The following is a 23,563-nucleotide window of genomic DNA, read 5'->3' as shown; positions in this document are numbered from 1 at the left end:
GGCGCGGGACTTAAGCCGCTCTGCGCCCGACTTCTCTGACCCTATGAAATCCGCCAATCTGATTACTAGACCATAGCGTAGCCTTGCTGCAAACACGCAAAAACAAGATAAATACAAAAAACTGAGGATTTACTGCATACACTAGCACGGGCTTTACGTTCGTACTTTTGAATGTCTGTACGTTATTTTTGTGCAGTTTTCAAGTACATTTATAATTAATTACTCTGTACGTATGTCCACAACAACAATGCAGAAGTGGCTATTCCTGTCTGATTAGAATAAAGGGAGTCATCGTTCTTATGCACTGGAAAGAATAAAGGTGTATGGAGAGAACGTTCGAGAAATTTAAGAACTCTAAAGGCAGTGAACAATCGGCCGGCAAAACAGAATTAATATTAATACATAATACGTAATTTGCAGACAGATAAAGTTAGTATTGTAATTTTATCAGAACTTTTGTAAGATGTTATTATAAATAGCTCATAAACAAGTATTACTATTTTTTAAACCTATTAAAATTCCATGATACAAGATTATATAATACATAAATGAAAGTTAAAAGGTATAAACAAAGTTGTCCCTGTGTAAATCAATCATTCAATGAAGAGATACGGAAGGAGTGGAGGCAAAGGTTCATGTATTCCTAACTATTCACTAGATAGATCGATTGGAAGATCTTCATGCCCTGGCCGATTTATTTCCGGGAAAATATTCCCCGAAAAACAATGAAAAGGAGACTTTGTGGTCCTCAGGATCGGTAAGGACGAGGTGACAAAGAGGAAAAACCTTCCCCTGGCAGGATCAAACACCTGCGGTCGCCACGTTCCTAACTCAATGTTCGGGAAGACACAAGAGAATTCTCAGGATATTTGTATTACGCTACCAGCCAACTGGTTTAGGCTTACGCTCACGGCAAGCACCTGGCTGGCTGGATCTTGCTAACGATGCATTTGATCGGTTCCGCTCTGTTCTAGTGTATAGAGTACCACTGAACCTCGGAAGGAGGGCAGAAGAATTTTTATTTTTTACTTCTCAAAGCGCTAGCCGTGCTAACATGGCTAACACAGTTAACGTGAGCACTCGAAACTCGATACCACCAATAAAAAGCGAAAGATTCGGCAGTCTGATTTCGTGATTATGAGATCTCGTGTGTCCCTGCGATTTGCCACCGTCGCTGTAGATAGACAGAGATGAACATCCCAGAAAGAGACACTGGTCAGAATCGACCTTGAATGACGGGTGTACTCTGGACTTCAGAAAATGTATATCTGTGCTGCAGACATGTGATGACGGTGAGGAATTGAAGAAGGGTCTAAGAAACGATAGCTATTTGAAGCAATTTAGTGGCATCCATTTGTGCAGATCACGTTTAGTTTTTATTAATGATTTCGGGCTTTCTTGGCTGTTGATTATTTTTGAAGTTATGATATCGTATGAATGTGGAATGAGTTTCCGACGTTTCGAAGAGCCTTACTGTTCCCGAATAGACGTCAGTAAGGATGTGCAAAATGTGTCAGTGCACTTACATTTGAAAGATTCAATCATCTGTAAACAAGACTAACATCAAATTTAATTATATTTTCTTCAAAAACTGAATTTTGTTGTTGACTGATGGTCGATTTTCATCTTGATTGACGAAATTGTTCAGGACGAGGTGAGACGACAAACGTAATGGCCATGAAACAGACGGTTTTAGATTACTTCAAGCTAATATCCCGGAAACTGTATGGAGTGACTGAGGAAAACCATATAATATCTCAATCGTGGCTACTGGTAGTCTGAGCAAGATTCCGTTTGGAAACTTCCGCAGTGCGAGTTTAGTGTTTGTCAGCACACCACTCTGCCCCGTTCTTTCATCTTCCCCTCCGCCTTCCACAGCCAAGGATTCGTAACCAACCCTGTTCCGGGAATCATACTGGGTCCCCCCATCATCTGTTTTGTGGTATTCTGTCCTGTTCTGTTAGAGATGAAAATATAGAGGTGTAAGCGAAGAAGAGGTAGTTAGCAGTACAGCTTTGCCTTTGAGTGATGCTGATCTTGTTTTGGGTACTGGAAGTTGGTTTGTTGGCGACGTTTCAGAAGTACATACTGTCTCTCTCATCAAGCCGACTTCTACCGAAAAGTATGATCACCATCAGTAATGAATTACCATGAAAACTTGAAACTAGTGAGTTGTTTGCTTCAATTTGAATTTAGAGGAAATCCATATAAATAGTATTCACTATGTCATTCTGTTGACAATGGATGAAAATAGTAATTAACGCACACCAATTTTACATTTACTTCTATTGTAAAATTTTAAGTAATTTAATGCTGCTAACAGTGAAGATGGTTGTCTACTGGGTTGTAGAGCCGTGTAGTCTGATAAAAGTTTACCAACGTTTCAAGGTCTTTGCTGCACGACCAGACAACACGGCGTTGCAACCCTGACGACAGCCATGTTCTTACTCATCGCCGTCAGAACCTCAAATCCTGCTGTTAACAAACAATGGTTTGCATCAGTCCCTGCAGTTCACTACCTTGAAATAAGCCACGATGTTTGTAGGATATGAGGTTCTCACGGCGGTAAATGCGAAGATGGCTGTATTTTTGGGAACACAGAAGGCAGACATCCTCCACGATCTTTCTGTCTGTTACACATTCTTCCCATTCGACACAGAATGAATCAGCCTTGTGATAATCAACTGCTTTCCGGGCTCTTCCATCACTGAGATTAGACAGTGAAGGTAACTTCGACTTCTGCGAAGGTCATTCGGTACAAATGGACTGGGAATGTGCGGGAATGTGTAGAGCTACGGAACGCCTCTGGTTGGTTAGCTGGCTGGTGGACTGTGGCCATGATCAGATCGTGGGAGCAGTAGTGACCCCATTCCACACCCGAGGTCACACCGAAAGCAGATCAACTTTGTTAATGAACATTATCTCAGACAGAGGACTGTTGAAGGAAGGGGGGAATTTAATCAAGTGAATGGCTTAGCCAATGGGGAATCGAGCACTTTTATCTTCTCACGTCCTTAACAGCCCGGTTAGGCTCAAATAGGCAGATAATATACGGACCAATTTCAGTACTAGTGTAATGAGCATATCCTAACTGGCTTTAATTACGCGAAGATTACAGCTAATAACGTTTGCTTGATGACGTTTTAACATAATGTGTTCTATTTACTGGTATGTGTTTATTCAGTTTTAAAGCTTGTAGGCCTACAACAAAAACGTTTCAGCAATTTCTCGGTATTGTTGACACAGACACAGCTTTGATATAGTATAATTTGTATCTTGGTTATTAAAATTATGAAGTACATGAAAACGATTATCATAAACATTCAGTGAGATAGGTCATAACGTCCTGAAGCACTGTATACTGCAGTATTCACATATCTGCGGTACTTGATAACTACTGATGCATGTTTCTCAGCCAATATGCAGCTCCCTCGTAGACCAACTTTTGTTTATAGCTTACTGGGTTTTCTCATGTTGTTTTTTCCTCACAGTCCCTTAATAATAATAATGCTCGTCTTTTAGGATCTGAGGTTTTCATTACATTGAAATTTTAGTATTCTGGGTGGTTGCATCGAGTGGCCATCTGGCTGTAGGCTGTATGAGTTTCCATCTTCAGGAATTGGAGTAGCTTGTACACATCCAGAACAGTATGCCGTAACAACTCAGAAGATCGCAACTTTGTTTGAGCTTTGCTTCGTTTTAATCTTGATCGTTCTGTGTGTAAAACAATTTTCCATGATTCATGTTTTTAAATACAAATTATTAAATGTTATTGCAGTGAAAATAATACTTAGGCTGAAAAATGTGTTTCATACAAGTAAAGTGTTCTGGTTGGCGCCAAATGTTCTGCGTAAAGTAGTTTTTATATCTTATTGCTTTGATGCTTTAGTTCATGTTTTGTGTTGGAAGAGAACATGATCTTAATGTGACTTCAAAGTGGTATAGTCAGTAAATTATCTCTTAGTGAAAAGAATTGATTGCACCATTCATCCATTCAGTTATAGTAGAGTGAGTCTGTAAATTTTTGAAGTTTGCGTTATTTCTCGAACCAAATGATGATAGTAGCCCAATCAACCCAAGTTCTTATGCGAAGTAGGAAATGCCATAATGGATGTTTGGATGTAGTGTTTTGTAGGAAGATGGTCAGTGAATTCGGAAGCCCCGTTATCGGCTTAGATCGCCCATGCATCCATACTGCCTACTCCTGTGATCATTTTCTTTCCACAATAAGAATTATATTCAATTTTAAAAAAGACAGATTTTCTTAGCTTTCCGGAACTTGTATGTAAAATTGAAATGCACTCCTTTTACTTTAATACAACGGTAAACTCAGGATCTGATCTGAAGATTTGTGTAAGGTTTTATTATCATTCGTTCCATTCCTTTTCTTCTCGATGACAAACATTATTTATGTATTTATTTATAATGTTATTATTCCCAACGTGGAGGACTATGCCTGAATGCAAGTATGGAACTGCTATTCCCTAGACGACAATGAATGAAAATGGAGCAGCGGTGAAATGATACCGACAGTTGAAACCGAAGAACTCGAAGATCGACCTGTCTACGTGACGCTCTGTCCACCAAAAATCTGACACAGACCACCGTTGGTGCGAACTTTAGCCTCGACCCTGAGAAGCAATAGGCCGTTTAAGGTGTGGTACGTTATTTTTAGTAGTATACTTTTATGATAAATATCGATTTATATTGTGATCTTTCGCGGCGACTAAATTAAATGAAGTCTTCTTGGGCAAACAGCTGCTTTAGTTCGTCGAAAAAAGCCGACGTTTCGAGAAACGTCTTGGTTGTCATCATTAGGGATCTGCCATATCGTGAGCGAAGACATCGAGATCCGGCTAAATTCCAACTACAAAAGAGATGAAGTATTCCAAAAACCAAAATGTTTGGTTTGGTCCGCAGGCATACAGAAATTAGGTTATCTTTTGACGAGAAGACACCATTTTCCAACATAAGTTACACCCTACCTAAAAATGTAAAGAATTATTCATGGTTAGATAATACACAATATTAAAAATGCATGAATAATAATAACAACACAATTCTGTTTTAGAAAAATTGAGTATAATATTTTTAAGTTTTAAAAAGGCATAATTATGCATAAACAAATTTAATTACATTAACAGGAAACTGAATTGCAGTGGCACTGTATTGCAGAAAATAAACATATATTAAGAAAGCGAAGAATACACTAGTGCCAAATAGACTACAAAATCTAAGCATGACTATTAAAATTAATAGAATTGCTGTATCCGTCGTACTTCATGATGAGTGAATATTTTAAACATGTCGCTATAGTATCTAATATGAAAAATTGTGTCTTTTTTAACTATGTTTGTTGTATTTTATCTTAATATTTCCTCTTAGTTTTATTTTTTATGTCCATTTTTGCTGTGAATAAAGTTAGAAAGAACTCGAAGAACATTTTCATGTAGTTTGAAACACTGGGCAGGAAGAGGAACCTTCCAGTGTTTCCTGACACCATCCTGGTTCGGCGACACGCACTGCACGAGATAATGACCTTTCGTTTCGGAACGCTTCAAACTCACTGCCATAACTACCGTAATTATTCCACACGAATGAAATTATTCGAGTTACAGTAAGCGTATTTTCGGTACGCTGTCTTGAAGTAAAGGAAATTCGGTACTAGCAGCCAATTCAAATTGCAACTTAATCCCGTCCGCAGACATAAACATGGACATGTCGGGTTTTTTAATAAACTTTCCGTTGGGTCCGTTTGTTACGTTAATGATTTATATTTACAATGGAAATGCTCCAGTACAAGTTTACAACGTTATATATTTTTTTCTTTGGAGAAGAGGGATTATGTTTTTTGGAGGTGAGGTTGCCATGGTAAAGTGTACATTGAAGATTTTTTTGTAACGTTATTCATTCTCCTGTTCTTGCAGTAAATATAAATTTATTTATTGATTGCTTGAGAAAGATTATTGACGTAGTTCGTTTGATGATGTTAAAAGCAAACAAAAGCGGGCTGAATGTACCTACAGATGGTCTTGAGAATGGTACGATCATTTTAAGTAAAAGCCATCCATGCAGCTGTTCTGAATCTCCATCTCTTCTGACACCTAATGTTTCTTTATACACGTGACCCTCTGCACTATAAGCTCATGGGATTCATATGGCAAATGCTGTTTCAGGTCAGCCTTTATAAAATTTAGATGGTTACAATTCAATGTAATTCGACTGGATCAATAAACACACCTGATCGCTGTGACTGTACAAGAGACTAAGCAGGTCTCGTCATATTGTAACCAGCTCGAGCCAGTCCGTCAGTTGTTTTTCAACAGTCGAAGTTCAGATATTAAAATATTCAAATATTCATTGTCAAACACTACCTGGCATCTCTTTCTAACCTAAATTGCCGGAAAGAGTGGCATTTCGTTAGGTGGACCATTTTCCTTACACAGGAAATCTTCACTGGGTTGCGTCAAATAGGAGGAAAAGAGTGAACCTTTTCAACACTTGATACATTTTTCTCATTTTATGTAATCTATTTTTTGACAAATAGAGCGTGTCAGGAACGTGTTGCGTGACTATTCGATCACACTCACCGATATATTTTCATACATGTTGTAACTTTCTCCATTACTACTGACTGAAAAAGGTAATAGTCTGCCAGCAAATCAGGAAATTCCCCTCCTTTTATGAAACACGAAGTTTTGTTAGTATTTACAAGAGCCGGTCGCTACTCGGAGCCAAATAAAATCAATCCACAATGGTCCACCTTATTTGTCGAAGTTATTCTTTTAAGTTGTGGCACCAGAGAAATGTGTTGTATCCAATTTGAGGGCTGAAGTGTTATTTTCCTGCCTACCAGTCTACACGGCATAACCACCGAGAATATCATTGCCTACAATCTTAACTTCTGAAACAAGTTTTTAAAAATTACGCTCCCGTTTTCATACTAGCTTAAAATCTTCGGGGTTTGGGGCAAAAATTTTCTCTGCATTTTTAACCACTCCCATTCTTATTACATTCCTCGTTAATTCGTTAATCTCGCTCTCCTTGATTTGATTGTCATAAAAATCTAATAAGTTTTGTTGAAGAGCTAGAATAATGAAGCTTGTCATCAAACAACTTTCTCCATTCGTCGTTCGTGTCAATTCCTCTTCACAGTCATCCTCAAACGTCGTTCTTTGTGCAAAGCAAGAGACCACGTTTTCACACCCAATGACCAATAACAGTTACAATTATATATTTTTATTTTAAGCTGCACGTTTTATTAGGTGGCAGATTGGGATTTAATAGAATCTGAACCGATTGATAGCAAGAAATATCCTAATTTAATGAGATCTTGTCTGATTGAATGCAGTTTTAATTTATTTATATTGTTCCCAATTATGTGAACGTTGTTTTGTTGCCGAATAATTTAAAACTTTGTATCTACTATAATTTTGTTCTGCAGTCTGCTGATGAACATGAGAGTAGACCTACAACTTGCTTTTTTCCGCGTTTAATTTTAGGCCAACGTATTTCCTAGCGTGTAATGAGCTTCTGTGTTCCTGTCTGTGATGTTAGAAAGTATTTTAACTTTCCATTATTATTATTTTTTTCCATTTTTATACAAGCCATTTGTAGCCTACACACTTTTCTTTTTGTAACCATTTAGCCACATTGTCTCTCTGCGATTACTACTGCACCCCGGTATGGGTTACAGACTCAAAATATTATTTACTATTATTATTGTCATTGTACTTTAATGTAGGTTGCGACTATCTCCTTTCGCAGTTATATTCCTGCTATTCGTGATAGTCTCAACTCTTATTCGATGGTGCAGCTTATATTAGCTGCTGTTGAAACAGCGTCGTTAAACAACCTAAAAATCAGTCTAAGTAATTCTGATATAAAAGCTTAAAGCGCAGAACACAGCTACCTTCAGATTCACGGCCGTGAAAACCTCAAATCCTACAAATATAAACTTTATATGAATGTTGTTTGACATTGCACGTATATAAATGGAGTCAGACCATATAATTTAAAAAACAAAACAAGGTAGAATGGTACGAAGAATGTCATTAAACAGAAAAGTATCTCATTTGGCTATCCACTATTATAAGGTAGGAACTTTTGATAATCCGAATTAACGATACTCTGATTATTGTAATTATTCTTTCCCTGTGCAGCTCTTATTAAAGTCGTTTCGTTTCTTGTGGGACTAAACGGATTTTCGTTCTGTATTGGGGATTTGATGTTTTCACGGACTTGAAGATGGCATTGTTGTTCTCCCTTATGATGCCGTGTAGACTACTAGGTATTAATAGATATCGACGTTTCGGGAAAAAAACATACTGTCTCCGTCTTCAGACTAACATGACCAAATATAAAGAATTAATTTCCCAGCACTACCGTTTCAACCCTGATGACCGATACAGAATGTTCCTCCAAAACGTTAGTATTTACCTACGAGTCTACACGGCGTCGCAACCCAGAAGAATAATATTGCCGTTGTATTTGGAAGTTTTACCAAAATTTGTCGAAATTTCTTTGTTAAATATTAGAAAACAGTAATGGGCACTTACGTACAAAGTGCGCGCAATTCCGTTTATATTGGCTGATCCACTTTTGTTCTAAGGACACAAAGGGCGAACTTATTACAAAATAAACTGAGACCGGATAATAAATAATTTAGATAATCCAAATTTAAATTTACTTTAAATTTCCGGAAATTTACTATGAGGTCATAAATCGTATGTCAAATTTAGGAAGAAGCTTAAAACAATAGCTTTTCACAACAAAACATTTAGTTTATCAAAAAATGGAATTAATATGCATAACGACAAGCAGCAGAGAAGTGGGAAAGAAACGAAGTTTATTAAGATAACGTCTGACTAACGATATTTGGGATCCATAAGATAAGAATGGCAGATCAATCGATCGCCTGAAGATGTTACTGCCCTTATTACTGTTATTTCAGCCTTGCATTTAAAATTACACATAAATTTAAAATTCTTCTGATAATCGTATTGTTTAGATCTAATTACTTACTCTTGTGTTATTTAACGACGCTTTCCGAAATGTGTGCTTTAAATAGTGTTGAATTGCAGATTGTATGGAATGAAGTGGTCACTGACTATTTTAAGATGCTATCCCAGAACTTGGCTAGTGGGACTGTGAAAATCCACGGCACGTCTCAGCCATAAACATCCAGTCCGTGATTTCTGATCGTAATGTATCGAATACAGAGCAGGAATATCAACTGATGAACCTCAGCGATCGGTGTAATATATTTTTATTACTGTTACTTGCGTATAATTCTAGGAAATGGATTTATATCTACATTCTGTTCCAAAGTTGTAGCCTGGATGTCGGTGTGTTGCTGATGATATGTTGTTATCCTTTAATCCTCCATTGGGATTCACATCAAAGCTTCACATCATATCCGATTATTTCTACCAAACACGAAGGACAGAACATCGACTGAATTATGGTTTTCTTCTCCTGTGTGGAGCCAAAAGTAGCCGTGTTTGTCGCTCGTTAACTCTGGAAGAGTGCGTTGAACATTCTTTTACCCAAATATTAATTAAACGGATCATATCGACTTACGTATGATTAGCAGCGGTCCCGTTGCTACTCAAATATTAGAAATTACAGTTTCTAATTGTACGATACTAGGTATTAGATCATGTCCCTTTAACAACTGTAATTTAATTTCCTGAGCATTGACGTAAAAAGTATGAACCGTCTAACTACAAAGCTGGTGTAATGTTTGTGGCATAGCGCAGACGACTGTACTTACGTTCAGAGACAGTTGAAGTGATTCTTAGGTTATAGTGATGTACTAGGCATGTTAAGGGTAATTTTGAATCACTGTTGTTTGAAGCATAGGCCTAAATAAATGTATGGGGTGTATATCATTCATAGGATTAAAAGAAATGTGAGGTGTTGTAAAGAGAATTAGGTGTTTTTAGCGACATATATTAAGGAATTTTTACGAAAGGTTTTTTTTAAATGTTACAAATATAATGTTTCCAAAGTCTGCAGATGTTTTTAAGTCTCTAGCTTGGACTATCCCTTTGTCGTATCGACTCAGCAATTTCTGGGTTGTAAAAATGGAAGAAATTTAAAAAGAATCCTTGGAATCATTTTCGGAAAGAATAATGCAATTAAGAAACCAAACCTGTAGCAACATGGTTCAATTAAGTCACTCTTTGTGTTTTAAATGGTCTGAATGACTAATTAAGAAACTCTGTAAAGAAACGGAATCAGCAAGAAATTAATTAAAGATCAAAGTAATTTTAAAGATCAGCGTGGCAGACTTATTAAAGTCAATAAATAGGCTGCAGCGTGACCGTTACATTTTTACGTCTCATCTCATTCGGTTATCGGTTCAAAACCCGTGTAAGACATGAATGTATAGTACACAATTTCATCTCCGCTACACTTACATAGCGGTCATTAATCCTCTACTTAGGAAGTTCCATCGCAGATATACTCCTCTCCATGAAGATAAAATGGCTATTAAACTTAGACAATTCGACTGCCATGTAGGACATAAAGTTTGTGATTTGATCTTTATACTGTGATGGTAGGGGACATTGTAATGGGTGTGTCCTAGGTTGTTCTACGCCGCTGTGTCAACTGATTCCGCTGATTATAGAGCTTAAAATGGGGAGGACGTTTAGCAGTGCAGAACTGGGGTAGGTGTGGAAAATTCGGCTGTCGTCTAATTTAATGGTCGATCATCTAATTTGATTGGACAGACTGAATAGAACTATGAAAATGGCTAGTCAGATTATCCGGTGTCCGAGTTGAGATTTGAGTTCAGTAATTACGATGTTAATGTTTATTATCGAATAATGTGCTAATATATGTACAATGTGAATTGGAAACTTGTCACCAAAATTAAGAGGAAGTTAAGAGTGCAAAAATTGTCGTTGTAAAAAATTTCCGCACTAATAAGAATTCTACATTATTTGCTATGAAAATATCAACTAGGCCTATTATTGTCACAAGCTTCGGTTTTTTAATTTCCTTGCTCACGCTGCACTTATACATTGATGAATAATTATTATTTCTTTTTATTGGTAGAGAACAATGACAGGTCGAAATTTGGAGAAGTTGTGAGACGATTATGAAGGTGAAAGCCACCTGGGGCATTGCTCCGTAAAGTCTCGTAGAAATTGGTCCACATTTTAGAGTTGCTTACTGTCTTCATCATCAGACAGTGCAATTACCCATGAGGCTGCCATATTTATACTTGCTGCAGTAAGAACCTTAAATCTCACGTAACGAATAAATGAAATTAGGGAATGCTTCCTAAAATTCAGTTAAGAACCTTTCGCCTTCTTGTTTTCTAAAAGCCTAAAAATTAAAGTATAAAGTACTCTACGGTAATCTAGTTGTAGATTAGGGTATTTGGAGAGAGGACGCTGCGAAAAATTTGTTTACCTGAGCGGGAGGATCTATGAAGTGATTGAAAAAGATTTAATTGTAAAGAACTTCATGATTTCTGATGTGAAGCTTTCACGACGGCTTTCATTAATAAAGTCTTCTCGGGCTATCAGCCGATAGCCCGAGAAGACTTTATTAACTTCATGATTTGTAAATTTCACAAAACGTTGTTATAATAATGAGAGTGAGCAGGATCAAACTGACGGTGCATGCAGAACTGGAAAGATGAGAAATTCGTACAAAATTTTAGTCGGAGAATAGGAAAGATATAGGTCATTTGTAAGACCTAGACATGGATAGGATGATAATATTATAATAACTCGTAATAAAATAGTGTATGAGAGTGGGGACTGTTTCAGTTGACCCATGACATGTCCATTCATGAACTCTTGTGAACGTTGTCTTGAACTTCTGGTATTCATAAAATTTGGGGAATTCCATGAGTAACTGAGCGATTGTTAACTTCTCAAGTAGGACTTTACTCAATGGTGTTAGTTAAATGCTAGAATAGTAGTTTCGGTCTAATTTTCGGCAATGTGTTTGGCAACCATTTCCACGTAGAAGCCAAGAAACAATTAGAAAAAAGTATTAAAAGCTAGTTTTTGTGCCAGAACCTCAAATCTTCTCATTCCAGGTTAGTGTTGTAGCAACTACGAAACAGCCGTCAACAAATCTATTCGACCGTTAGCGTTTGATTTTTGATTTCTGTTTTCACATGATTACCACCTGTACTCATTGCACTTAAACACAAAGCGTACGGGCCACGGTTTGATCCCAGGACCTGACGCTCGCGTGTCTGCAGACGCCCGTCTGTTATTAATAAGACTCACGATCATTGCTTTCTCTCGCGTGACTGTTGTTCCATCATTATTATAATATGTCGTAAAACTGTCAGCATTTTATGTGCTGCATGTCAACAACTTAGCAATTAGCGAGATCAAGGACCTGAAGAATGCTTGAACATCTGAAGAATAATCTTGCATCGTCTTGTGTATTCAGCGCTGCTGGAAAAAAAAACTCCGTTATGAAAATTGATATAACCACATCATGAAGATACGAAAGTTATTCCTTACATCTGAATGTTCTGATTTTGCTACGCATTATTTTTTCTGCATAAATGAACGCACAATGAGGACGTCTTCGCTGTCTACAAGTTTAGTCTCTGATGCTACGGAATAGATGTCTTTTACATTTGGTGTAGCTTGTCTACAACAAAGTTATACGCCGAATTTAATATTAATTATTAACAGTCCAGTACTACCCTAGTCATATTTTATATTAAGCTCAAATATACCTTCATCAGTTTTTACCTAAACGGCGAATCATACAAAAGAGTTGATACGTGTTATAAATGGTGTTATATATTGTATATATTAGAATAAATACATATTATGATGCTAAATTTTGCTTTTTGGAGTCACATCATTAATTGTGCAAGGTAGTTTTAACCAACCAGTTGACTAAAATTAATCGCCGTTTGAAGACTAAAGAAATTAACTATACTGATCATCTCGTTAACCTAGACAGCCCTAAGTATAAAGCTTTAATGTATTATGTAGGCTCGTATTATAATATTAAATTTATAGTATTAAAATAAATTGTTTCAAAGATGCTACATTGAATTAACAGTCCTTTGTCATAGCCTTTGCCCTGTATTCAGATCGTTTTAATTTAGTGAGCCACTAACCACATAATTCAACCTTCCATTAGTGATTTGTTACAGCTTGGTTACATTGGATGTGTAGATTCAAAAATTAATCAATTCTAAGTAGAAGGTCGGTGGGCCCAGTGTTTCAGATATGTTGTAATCCATCGTTTAAATACACCTTACCCTCCAGAACTCAGCAGAGAATTTTCAGCCTCTGAAAGTTTGACGTTGAATGCTCTTGAAAAGTCTCTTTCTTTGATATGACCGCCCACATTTGTTAGAAGGCGGCTTCATTGTCGATGTGATGATTCGTGGGTAAATCGAAACTTTTCAAGTTACAATGCGAAATGCCGATAATACCTGTATTACTTTGATGATGCTAATGATAAAGTTTCAGAAAGTTTCTAGCATGGGATTCATGTATATGACAGATTTGATGTTTTGTTACCGTGAGGGAGATAGCTTAGGCAGAACATCACCTAAAAGAAAGCAGTCTTCTTTACTTACAAAAAAGCACCTTCCAATAACAAGAAAACAATTTGAACATCTTTAGGCGTTTTGAAAGTATATCAGGAAGGTGCTGTCTTGAGGGACAAATCTGTTTTAAACATCCGTCTTCATTAAATGTAGGTTTACGTGTTTATCTGTGAAACAACGTCATATTAGATTTGGGAAGCGTAATTAATGCAATCATATCACAAACAGAAACAAACAAATAAGGTATAACGTAAGGGATCTTACATTTAGAAACAATTGTCTTCTGGGTTGTTGAGCCGTGTATTCTATTATAAATTTATAGACGTTTCAGGGGCGTTTGCTACCGCCTTCATTAGGGACCTGATTATGGACGACTAATGAAGCAAAGAATTTCTTAAACCACATTAGAATTGTGTGATTTGAGGTTTTCACAGCGGTGAGTATGAAGATTTCTGTCTTCTGGGTTGTTGCGCTGTGTAGTCTGGTAGATATTTACCAACGTTGGTAAACATCTACCATACTACTGGGCGGAACAACCCAGAAGACAGAAATCTTCATATTAGAATTACTTACATACAACAGATCGGATATTAGAATAATATGTTTTTTTATGAAAGTAATAGCAATAATTTATTCTTAACGATAGATAGGCTGTAGTGAGTAGCCACTGACTGGTCGATGAGCATTGATCGAACTTCCCTCTGGGAAGACTTCTCTTTCTAGCACAGTGCTAGAATTACTTGGTAATACCGGTTTATGGCATAAACTTGACCGTTAATTATGTTTTGAGATTCTCACGGCGGCGAAAAAGAAGTTGGCTATCTACTGGATTGGTAACTTCTACCAGACTGCATGGCGCTACAACTCAGAAGACAGCCATCTTCTGGACCTGTAATTGCTTTTAGTGATTGTGAATAAAATTAATTTTAGTTGTTAATGAAGCTTCATGCGACTCACAACTGCAACCAAACAAAATTAATGATATAATATTTGGAACGTTAATATTCTGAAATCCTCGAAAACTACTTCTTTAAGAATCTAATATTATCCTTCCTGCCATGTTTACGTATCCAAAATTAATTTCTTCCTTTACGCCTACAGATTAAAGATATTCATGAATTTACTTATTATGTTGGGGGGGAGGACCAGAACCTAATAGTATTTGGCATTAAGTACACGGCATAGCGCTCCTAATTATGTAATATTTTTGTCGTGTCATTACTGCCTCCTTTTTAAGTCCAAATATTCTCCACTCCATTTCTATTTCAATCACCGCAACCCGTGTTCTTCTCTAGGAATGAAGACCAGATTTTAACCTCGTAAAAAAGGTAAATTATGAACTAGAAAAATATATTTTACATGAGAAACTGAAGACGTGAATGATTAAATGAACTACGTAAATATGTATTGAGGAATGAATAAACAAATAATAAATAAATAACAAGTAGCTTTTGCCAATTCGGTAATGCAGCTCACTTTGTCAAAAAATCTGTTCTTAGATAAAATTTAATATCACTCTCCACTCTTCGTCCTCTACCTTCCAGGTGGATGTTAAAGAGATTTTCCTACAGCCTTTTTTACTTCTGCGATCCCGGCTACAGGCCTATGTCTAAGCCATCGTGACGTATATAAATATTAAACAAGTCAATGTGAATAATCCTTTACAGCTGGGTTTCTGACAAATGTAAACCCATTCTTCGGTTAGAATATTTTATATTAATGTGTGTTTTCGTTGCAGGAAACCTGAAGGTAGTTTCAAAGTTTCCATCAAATATCTGGAGAGGGAGGGAGATATTGTTCTCATTCGTCTTGCCAAACATCAAAAGTTCTAGACAAAAATTTGTATATTTCTGAAGATATTTGTCATGCATAACGTTGAAAGTGTGAATGAATCAATGTTGTCACTACTTGAAACATGTATTACTCTCACAGAAACGTAATTATGTCTCGAAATCCTTGTTAAATGATAAGGTTTTATATCTGATTCAGATTTCGATGTTTATTGTGCGACATGTGAAATATTAACTTGACGTAATACAGCACAACATAACATAGCATAACACAGTAACATGACATAAAAACAAAATTTTCCATCTGTACGCAATGGAATATTTGTTTTAGTTCAATAAACCGCTAATGAGTCAAAGCAACCATTCTATTTACTTGCAAAACTCTTTCAGAAGATATACATAAACATTAAATCCCCATAATCTCATTTCATCATAACCTCTGGCGTTTCAGGTGAGAACTTCAGTTTCAGTCTTGCTTAGTTTTGATAATAAGTGAACAAAATAAAAGAGTGTGACTTCTTTGTTGCTGATCGCAAAAGGAAAAACACCCCGAGGAACACACGGGTTCGTCCATGTTTGCTATAATCCTATGTCAAAGAGCTTATATTCTTGCTTGTTTGTACATTTCTGGAGTACTGAAGCTTACAGGCATAAATTGTATTCCTTTTATGTTACTTAGCTTGAGAAAAATAAGTAACGTTTCATTTATATTACAGATTTGACATAAAATCGTGTGTTCCGCATTGTTTAGTACGAGACTTGCCAACATGCGCTTTATTATGAATTTCTGAAATTTTTATGACGTTTCAACCTTCCAGTTAACAGTAGTGAGTTACAATAGGCAGTAAGCTTAGCTTTGCGTTATAAGTTTCTAAAGAAATATATCACATTGGAGAAGAGCGTGTTTATCATAGATTATCTTACAAATTACTTGATCCTATGAAATGTTAATATTACTAATAATTATTCATTCTTTAAGCAAGTAATTATCTAATAATTCGATTCAAATCATTTATTTAAGTGCTTGACAACAGCCAAAAGGCCAATAACAGCCAAGCACTAAACCAGAGTACAGGATAACATATAATAAGTAATTAATTTATTTCAATAATAATAACAGTAAAACAAACAAATGAAACTAAATATATAAATGTACCATATTAATAATAATAATAATTAGATTCATTTATTGAATCATATTTTACAAATAAATTGGATAAATACGATACCTAAATAATTCAATTCAATTCCTTTATTGGAGTGTTTGCCAACAGCAAAGAGCCTATGACAGGCAAACACTAAAACAAAAATACAAATTACATACAAAAACAAATAACAACGAAACACTAATATAAATGTAAAACACTAAAAATACTAAAACAATACAGAGAAATAAAATAATAACAATATACAAAATTAATTTATTACAAAATAATTAATAAGTAAAAAGTAAACACTAATAAAACACTAATAATAATAATAATAGTTAAATTACTTTGTTAAGTGTTTGCCAACAGCAAAGAGCCTATGACAGGCAAACACTAATACAAAGATAGAAATTTGATAAGAAGGAAATAATCTACCTAGGTAAACACTAGTATAAATGTAAAACACTAATAAAATACAAGGAAAAAATAAAAACAAAAATAAAATTAAAACAAATAACCAAGCTAGATCCAATCAAGGCCACTTTCTAAGTCATTTCTCTTATTGAGAAAGTGCCCTCAAAAGAAACAATGCTTATACCAAACACGTCCAAAAATTTATGTACGTCATTTGCAGCAATGACACACCTGTCTAAGCACTGCACACACTAAACGTAGAAAATTCTCTTATTTGCCTTGACGGCACACGAATATAATAATGTAACTGGTTTTAAAGTGATTCAAGTCCCTGCATTCAAATAATTCGCTGTTACAATTTTTACAACTGCTTACATGAGTTTAATTGGTACTCGGCTAATAAGATCTTTAACAAACGTTACACAGGAGAACGGTACTTAATGAATAATTGAAACAACATATTATTGCGCTATTTCATAAAATAATCGAATTCCAGTCATTCTTGCTTATTAAGCCCACCGAACATAGTGGCCAGCTGGTTAGCATACTCCTACTTAGTATTTATCTAATGACGATCAAAATGAACTAGGGATTAGTCAACACGAGAAGGAAAAATATTTTCTGCTACTGAGGAGTAAATTAAGTAAAGTAAAGCTGTCCCATTATATGCCATGTAGGCGCCTGGAGGAGTTCTTGACCGCGGCACTAGATGGGGGTAACTGATCAGCATCACGCCCCGGCCAAGCTTTACCCCCGGGAAAGGATCCCGGTACCCATTAGATTGGAGGCTGGGTGGGCCCCAGAATCGGTCTGGACGCAGAGTATGTAGATAAAACAAACATTTTGTAGACGTAAGCCTATAACGTGAAAATAGTGCGAAGTCCATTGTTCAGTTGTTCAGGTCATAAGAAATTTAACAAAACAATATGACAGTCATTGTGAAATTAATAACTGAAGTTTTATAAAATTAGCAAAACTGTTTTAAAGTTGACAAACACCGTCTTCGCTGTGAAATCAGGTGATGAATAAATACAGTTGTTATCCGTTTTCAAGTGAATGCCACATTAAATAAATACAATTTCGCTTACTGTCCACATTATTAAATTTTTATGCGGCCTTCGACGAAGATACGAGTAGCTAGTGCGGTCAGCGATAATGAAAAGTTTCTGGATCTCTGCTTTACAAGAAACAATCGCTGTTTATACTGAGAATCGTAAGAAATTCATAAATGAAAAGATTAGTAGTCGGTTATGGTGGGGGTAATGACTGTATTTACGATTTCCTCGTGTGGCACCCATTGTTTGGTTATCTCGAAACAACACGTGTCGGTTGCCTTCCAGAATCAATCAACATTGTTACTGCATTCTGAGTGTTTCGTGACAATGACGTTAATTGTGTTCGTTGATATTTGTGTTTGACGTCATATAAGCTACGATAAATGAAAACTATTCCACTTCTGAACGGTTACAAGTATGTGAGATTTGAAGTTTTCACAACTATGAGTATGAAGATTTCTGTCTTCTGGATTCATTGCCCTGATGACGGAGGCAGTATGACCTCTGAAACGTTGGTAAACATCTACCAGACTACACAGCGCAACAACCCAGAAGACAGAAATCTTCATACCCATCGCCCTGATGATGAAGGCAGAATGACCTCTGAAATGTTGGTAAACATCTACCAGACTACACAGCGCAACAACCCAGAAGACGGAAATCTTCAGTTACAAGTATATTATTCTTCAATGTATGGTCAAAAGTTATGTTTTAAAATCGAGCTTCATTCATAGAATAAACTAGAGTAGTGTTATAAAGTTTATAGGGACTAGAGCAGAGCGCTCCTTTCGGAGCGCCTCGGAGGGGGGGAGGTCAAGTTTGTAATACGCAATAAACCTTGTGTAAGAAACTAAACAAACCCCACGAATGGAGGGTTAAAACACTTGACCAATCCCCCCTTCGGGGGGATAAAACGCAACTAACCCCCCTTCGGGGGGTTAGCTTATTGTCTCATTCAAGTGCTTTAACCCTTCAGTAAGAAACTAAACTCCCCCTCCGAATGGGGATTAAAACACATGACCAACCCCCCCCCCCCCAAGGGGGTTGGTTGCGTTTTAAAATCTTGGGTAAGACACTAAACTAACCCCCCCGAATGCCGAGTAAACAAATAACGCTTCACAACAAAAACTATCTAGCCAGTCGCATGATCGCTGCTCCAGAAGCAGCACATCGCATTCTTGAAAACTGACTGACTGCAAAGGGGGTGAAGTTGGGGCCTAGTAGGGAAAAAAATAAAACAAAGCAGCTTTCATCGGAGATGTTAACCCCCCATTCGGGGGGTTAGTTTAGTTTCTTACACAAGGTTGATTGCGTATTACAAACTTGACCCACCCCCCCGCCCCGAGGCGCTCCGAAAGGAGCGCTCTGCTCTAGTATTTTAAAAACATTACATTTCTTTGTGTGTAAAATATGTAGGCATTGTATAATTCGGTCTGTGTCTGATTCCCGGCGAGGGAAAAATTGTCTTCTTCCCATCACGGAAAGTCTGCCACTGGCGTCCACCCAACCGCATATAAAATTGATATCGAGGGTTCTTCTCTGAACGTAAGGCGGTCGTAGCTTGGAGCTAATCACTCACTTCCACCTCCGCGTCACCTTTTAACCTCCACCTCTATAGAGTAACGCGGTGAGGAGCATACGAAAACGCCCCCTGCTGTGAGGACTGAAGTTTGCAGTGGCCTGAGCTTGTACTTCTTTCCTCAGGGACCCGAGACCAAAATAAAGGAAGCAGCACCCCGGTGTGTTACGTTGAATTCTCGATTTTCTGCCCGTCTCTTTTCACCCCCTCTGTTCACTTGAGCATAATATTTTGAACTTATTTGGCCATTATAAAGTTCGGTTCCCTGCTTCTATGTCTCCTTCCCGATATCCAGAAATAATAATAACTATATATTAGCATTTTAACTTTTAACCGAATCAACAAAATTATAAAAAATGTTGTTATTATTTCTGAACATTGGGGAAGAGGTCGTTAGTGCAATGGCATAAAAGCAGGGATTTTACCTGATGAAGGCCACAATGATACGGAACATTTTTTCAAGTAGACAGTGAACAAAGTGTGGAAAAGAGACGGGCAGAAAAACCAAGAATTAAAGGCACCAAACTTAAAATGGAAATGACAGACTCTTGTGCATGTCGTTGCCAAGTGAGAAAGTCGTTAGGTGGACGTTTCGTGCCTCTAAACAGTCTTTGTTACTGATATTACTATCTTTACCCAATTAGGATGACTTGAAGTCACGAGTGAACTGAGCGGACAGGAAAGAGGCAACAGAACCAGCCCAACAGCCAGGCCGCACAGTCCAGTCACCGTCAAGCTGCATTAGTATAAATTCACCCCGCATGGTGGAGACACGCAGCGTATACTCATATAAGGTACTGTAAGTGGAATGCACGTGGCCGTAGCGTACGCACAAACTGTCGATTATTGCTGTTGAGTTGGCGTGGGTAGCCTCGTTTGGTGCATGAGACATCTGGGCTGCAAGAAACGAGCGCATTTTGTTTCGCCCCGAGTGCTAATTGTGCACACAGCGCTGCTGCAGTCATTTGTTTTGTGATAATAAGACGCTTCTGTGTTGGCTTTAGAATGTTATTTCAGTCTTTGTTCCAGGAAACGTTCGAAATGTGTGATTAAGTTTGGAGACCATTTGAATTGAAACAAAACAGTGATTATTGTGTTTTCTGCGGCTGAACATTGCAATATTTTAAACCGTGTTGTGATTTAAATTGAACATATTTAATGTATTTCGGGATTTAATTAACAAACTTTAGCAGTAGGTTTCCATGAATGCGTGGTGAGGGGGGGAGGGCCTGGGATTGTGGCGAGAGAGGCGCAGGTGTTTTGAATGCGTGCTGTAAAGTGTAGTTTTCGGTGTTTCCTGTGATAATTTTTCTATACTCATGATGTTAAGTTACGAATCGAAGATATGTGCTAATGACAGATTTGTTACTTTAATGACAGTGGTTATTTATAGGAGTATAAAATTGCTCTTTGTAATTTGGACAAGATAGGGAATACTACAAAAAGGTGGGAAATGTGTTTGAAGTGTTGATGGTGTTAACAGTTGACTGAATTCGTGGACTTATGAGCTGCACAGTTGCTGAATGAATTTCCCGCGGTAAGCTGATTAACCTAGTTAGTAATTCTATTTGATCCAGGACAGGGTCGTGGAGGGCTTTCGTTAATTCAGTGATGAACCTTCGGGTCCCGTAAGCCATCTAGTTAATAATACTATATCAACAAGTGATGTCAAACGTTTGCTTTTGGACAGTATTTTAAACCCGTTATCCGTGTCCCCCGCGTGGAGTGATTCTTAGGATCTTTATCTGTAGTGGCCATTCCATGAACACCAATCAGTATACAGTCGTACTTCTTAGAAGCAGTATTGTCAATTATGGATGGTATTCTTGAACAGCGCCCTTTTAAACAGAAAACCCATTACTTTTTAGCGAGAAAGAACTAAACTGCGTTAAAACTATTCTAACTTGGGTTACTTTTGCTGGTTTGACTACAAACATCGCCTATGGTCTGTCAATTTCAGGGGTCTCCAAATTGTTTTATAAGGGGCACACTTGGTCAATAGTTTTTAGTTCTCGTGGGTTCCATAATAAAAAATCCTTTTTATATCCTACGCCAGACTTAGGCCTCTCAGCCATTAGTCTATTTCTGGCAGCCCAATACCGATTTGAATCGGCGATAAAACCGGTAAAATTTTCGCAGTATTAATGTCTACGACGCCACTAAGACCTGGGCACATAGTGAGGTGGGTTCAATGTGAATGTGGAGGCCAATTACCTTGACAGGACTAATAGATTGTTCCACACCGTAGTAAGGAATATAAAGTCCAACTGATATGTTTTATGATCATGTTTCTTATACTGAATTTTCACACACACAAAATGTAGACTGTATAATGGAACATCAAAATAATAAAGGTCACAGTAAAAGTGGAATGGAACCTGCTTCAACAATGCAGAATTTTCGCTTACGAATTATGGCATCGATGTGAATAAAAAAAATAATTGAACCACTTTTCTTCTTGTTTCAAGTGTATATACCTTCAGTTTTTCGTGTCGTACCGATAATAGAAAGTAGCCCAATGCTAGTGTTTGTGATTGTTGTTATATTTAAATGTTATTTCATCCCAATCTGTTTTAGCGGAGTTCTTTTAGTAACGAACTGTATAACAGGTCAATCAAATTTTCCGTGTAGACGTAAGATTATGTCTGGTAGTTATGATAAGCCTGGTCCACACCTGTGAATTCTGCCATAACGAGACAGCGTAAAGCGTCAAGTGGTTTAGATGTTCGCATATGGACGAGACGGCGAACGCCCACACAGCTTAACTTTACATCCTTTGACGTTCGCTGGAAAAAACCGTCAGGAGCGTTAACCGGGCGCTCCACGAATCGAGTGCCAGCAGCCTCAACGGCCACACGTTACGGGAGAATGCGGAATTGTTGTCCCGGCTTTGTATTTTGTGCATCCTTGACGTTCACTGCAGTAAACAACGTTGGAACACTGAAACAAAAGTTGTCTACGCAAACTGATCCCACAATTTAAGATGGATTTATGCCGTGTTTCTTGTGCATCGTGAAGGTTATACATTTGGTATTCTCATGCAGTTTGTCGGACCACACGTCAAGCCTCTGGGTTAAGGTGAGACTGATGTAACTTGCTCCCATGCAGCTGCGCGGAGAGCTGATGTTATAAAAGTATAGATACATGTGGGGGGGGGGGGGGGGAGTTTCATTTCTAAAACAGACGAATCACTATCCAGACTTCAGTACAGTTTTTCGGTGTGTCTAATTCCGAAAACAGTTGGTTTTTGAGAGTCCACTGCGCACCCACAATCTATGCGTTTTATTAGTACGGTTGATGAAGTCTAAAGGTTTCTGACGATAGTGCGTTATAATCCATAAAATTTCTTTTATGGAGTTTGTCCATCGTCTAAATTTTAACACTATCACAGGTCCATGTCGGGCTAGCTCAGAGAGGGGCGCAGCATATAGGATGTCTGTCCTCTTCATCTCAACCTGAGGACGAAAGCAGAACCCAGCTTCCGACATATTGTAGTTTTATTTTATAATTAAGACGTTGGGCAAGTCCAGCAGAACGGTTGTACATAATTTTACCTTCTTTTGTAGAATCCGAAGGTTCATTACCGTTTACACAAAAACTCATTACTGCTCCTGCCCTGAGCTTTGTAAACTATGAAACATCTATACATGTTTATTATAGGATACACGAATTAATGATAGTCGCCGCTAATCGTAAGGGACCGTTCCATTTGACTTGAAGTCGTTTTATTTTTGGGGACATTTTTGGCATGTGTACACGCGAAAAAAATTTACAATTCCTTCCCAGTTGAACTTTGCATTGTATTCGTCCAAAGTTTCCAGACAAAACTGCATATTATTTTGAGAGATTTATGCGTCTTGCCCCCTCCCCAAGGAGTTTTGTTGGACAGTAACTTTTACCACCATCTTAGTTAATATAGGAACTCTTCATAATGCAAACTGAAATGAAAGTCAATATTTCTACACCATTAGACAGGAAATCATTTTATGTATGTCGTTCACCTCTGCTTAGGCATGTGAACG

General features: G+C 37.4%; 1 protein-coding gene and 1 long non-coding RNA gene across 2 annotated transcripts in view; both read left to right on the top strand.

Annotated features, from left to right (window-relative positions):
• The window catches only part of LOC147873406 (uncharacterized), a 260,616-nt gene that overhangs the window by 233,744 nt on the left and 3,309 nt on the right, over window positions 1-23,563 (top strand). The window contains exon 6 of the long non-coding RNA XR_015535728.1: window positions 20,186-20,335. This is a non-coding gene — a long non-coding RNA (uncharacterized LOC147873406). The remainder of the gene's footprint in view (window positions 1-20,185; window positions 20,336-23,563) is intronic.
• LOC110827857 (uncharacterized) overlaps window positions 20,345-23,563 on the top strand; it is a 217,794-nt gene continuing 214,575 nt past the window's right edge. The window contains exon 1 of the mRNA XM_087351044.1: window positions 20,345-21,078. The gene's annotated coding sequence lies outside the window, so the exon portion shown is untranslated. The remainder of the gene's footprint in view (window positions 21,079-23,563) is intronic.

Source organism: Zootermopsis nevadensis, unplaced genomic scaffold (genome assembly GCF_977971745.1).
Source record: "Zootermopsis nevadensis isolate Lab colony 2312 unplaced genomic scaffold, Znev_1.0 Znev_ptg000018l, whole genome shotgun sequence".
Lineage (NCBI taxonomy): Eukaryota > Metazoa > Arthropoda > Insecta > Blattodea > Termopsidae > Zootermopsis > Zootermopsis nevadensis.
This window is presented reverse-complemented; position numbering and strand designations above follow the sequence as displayed.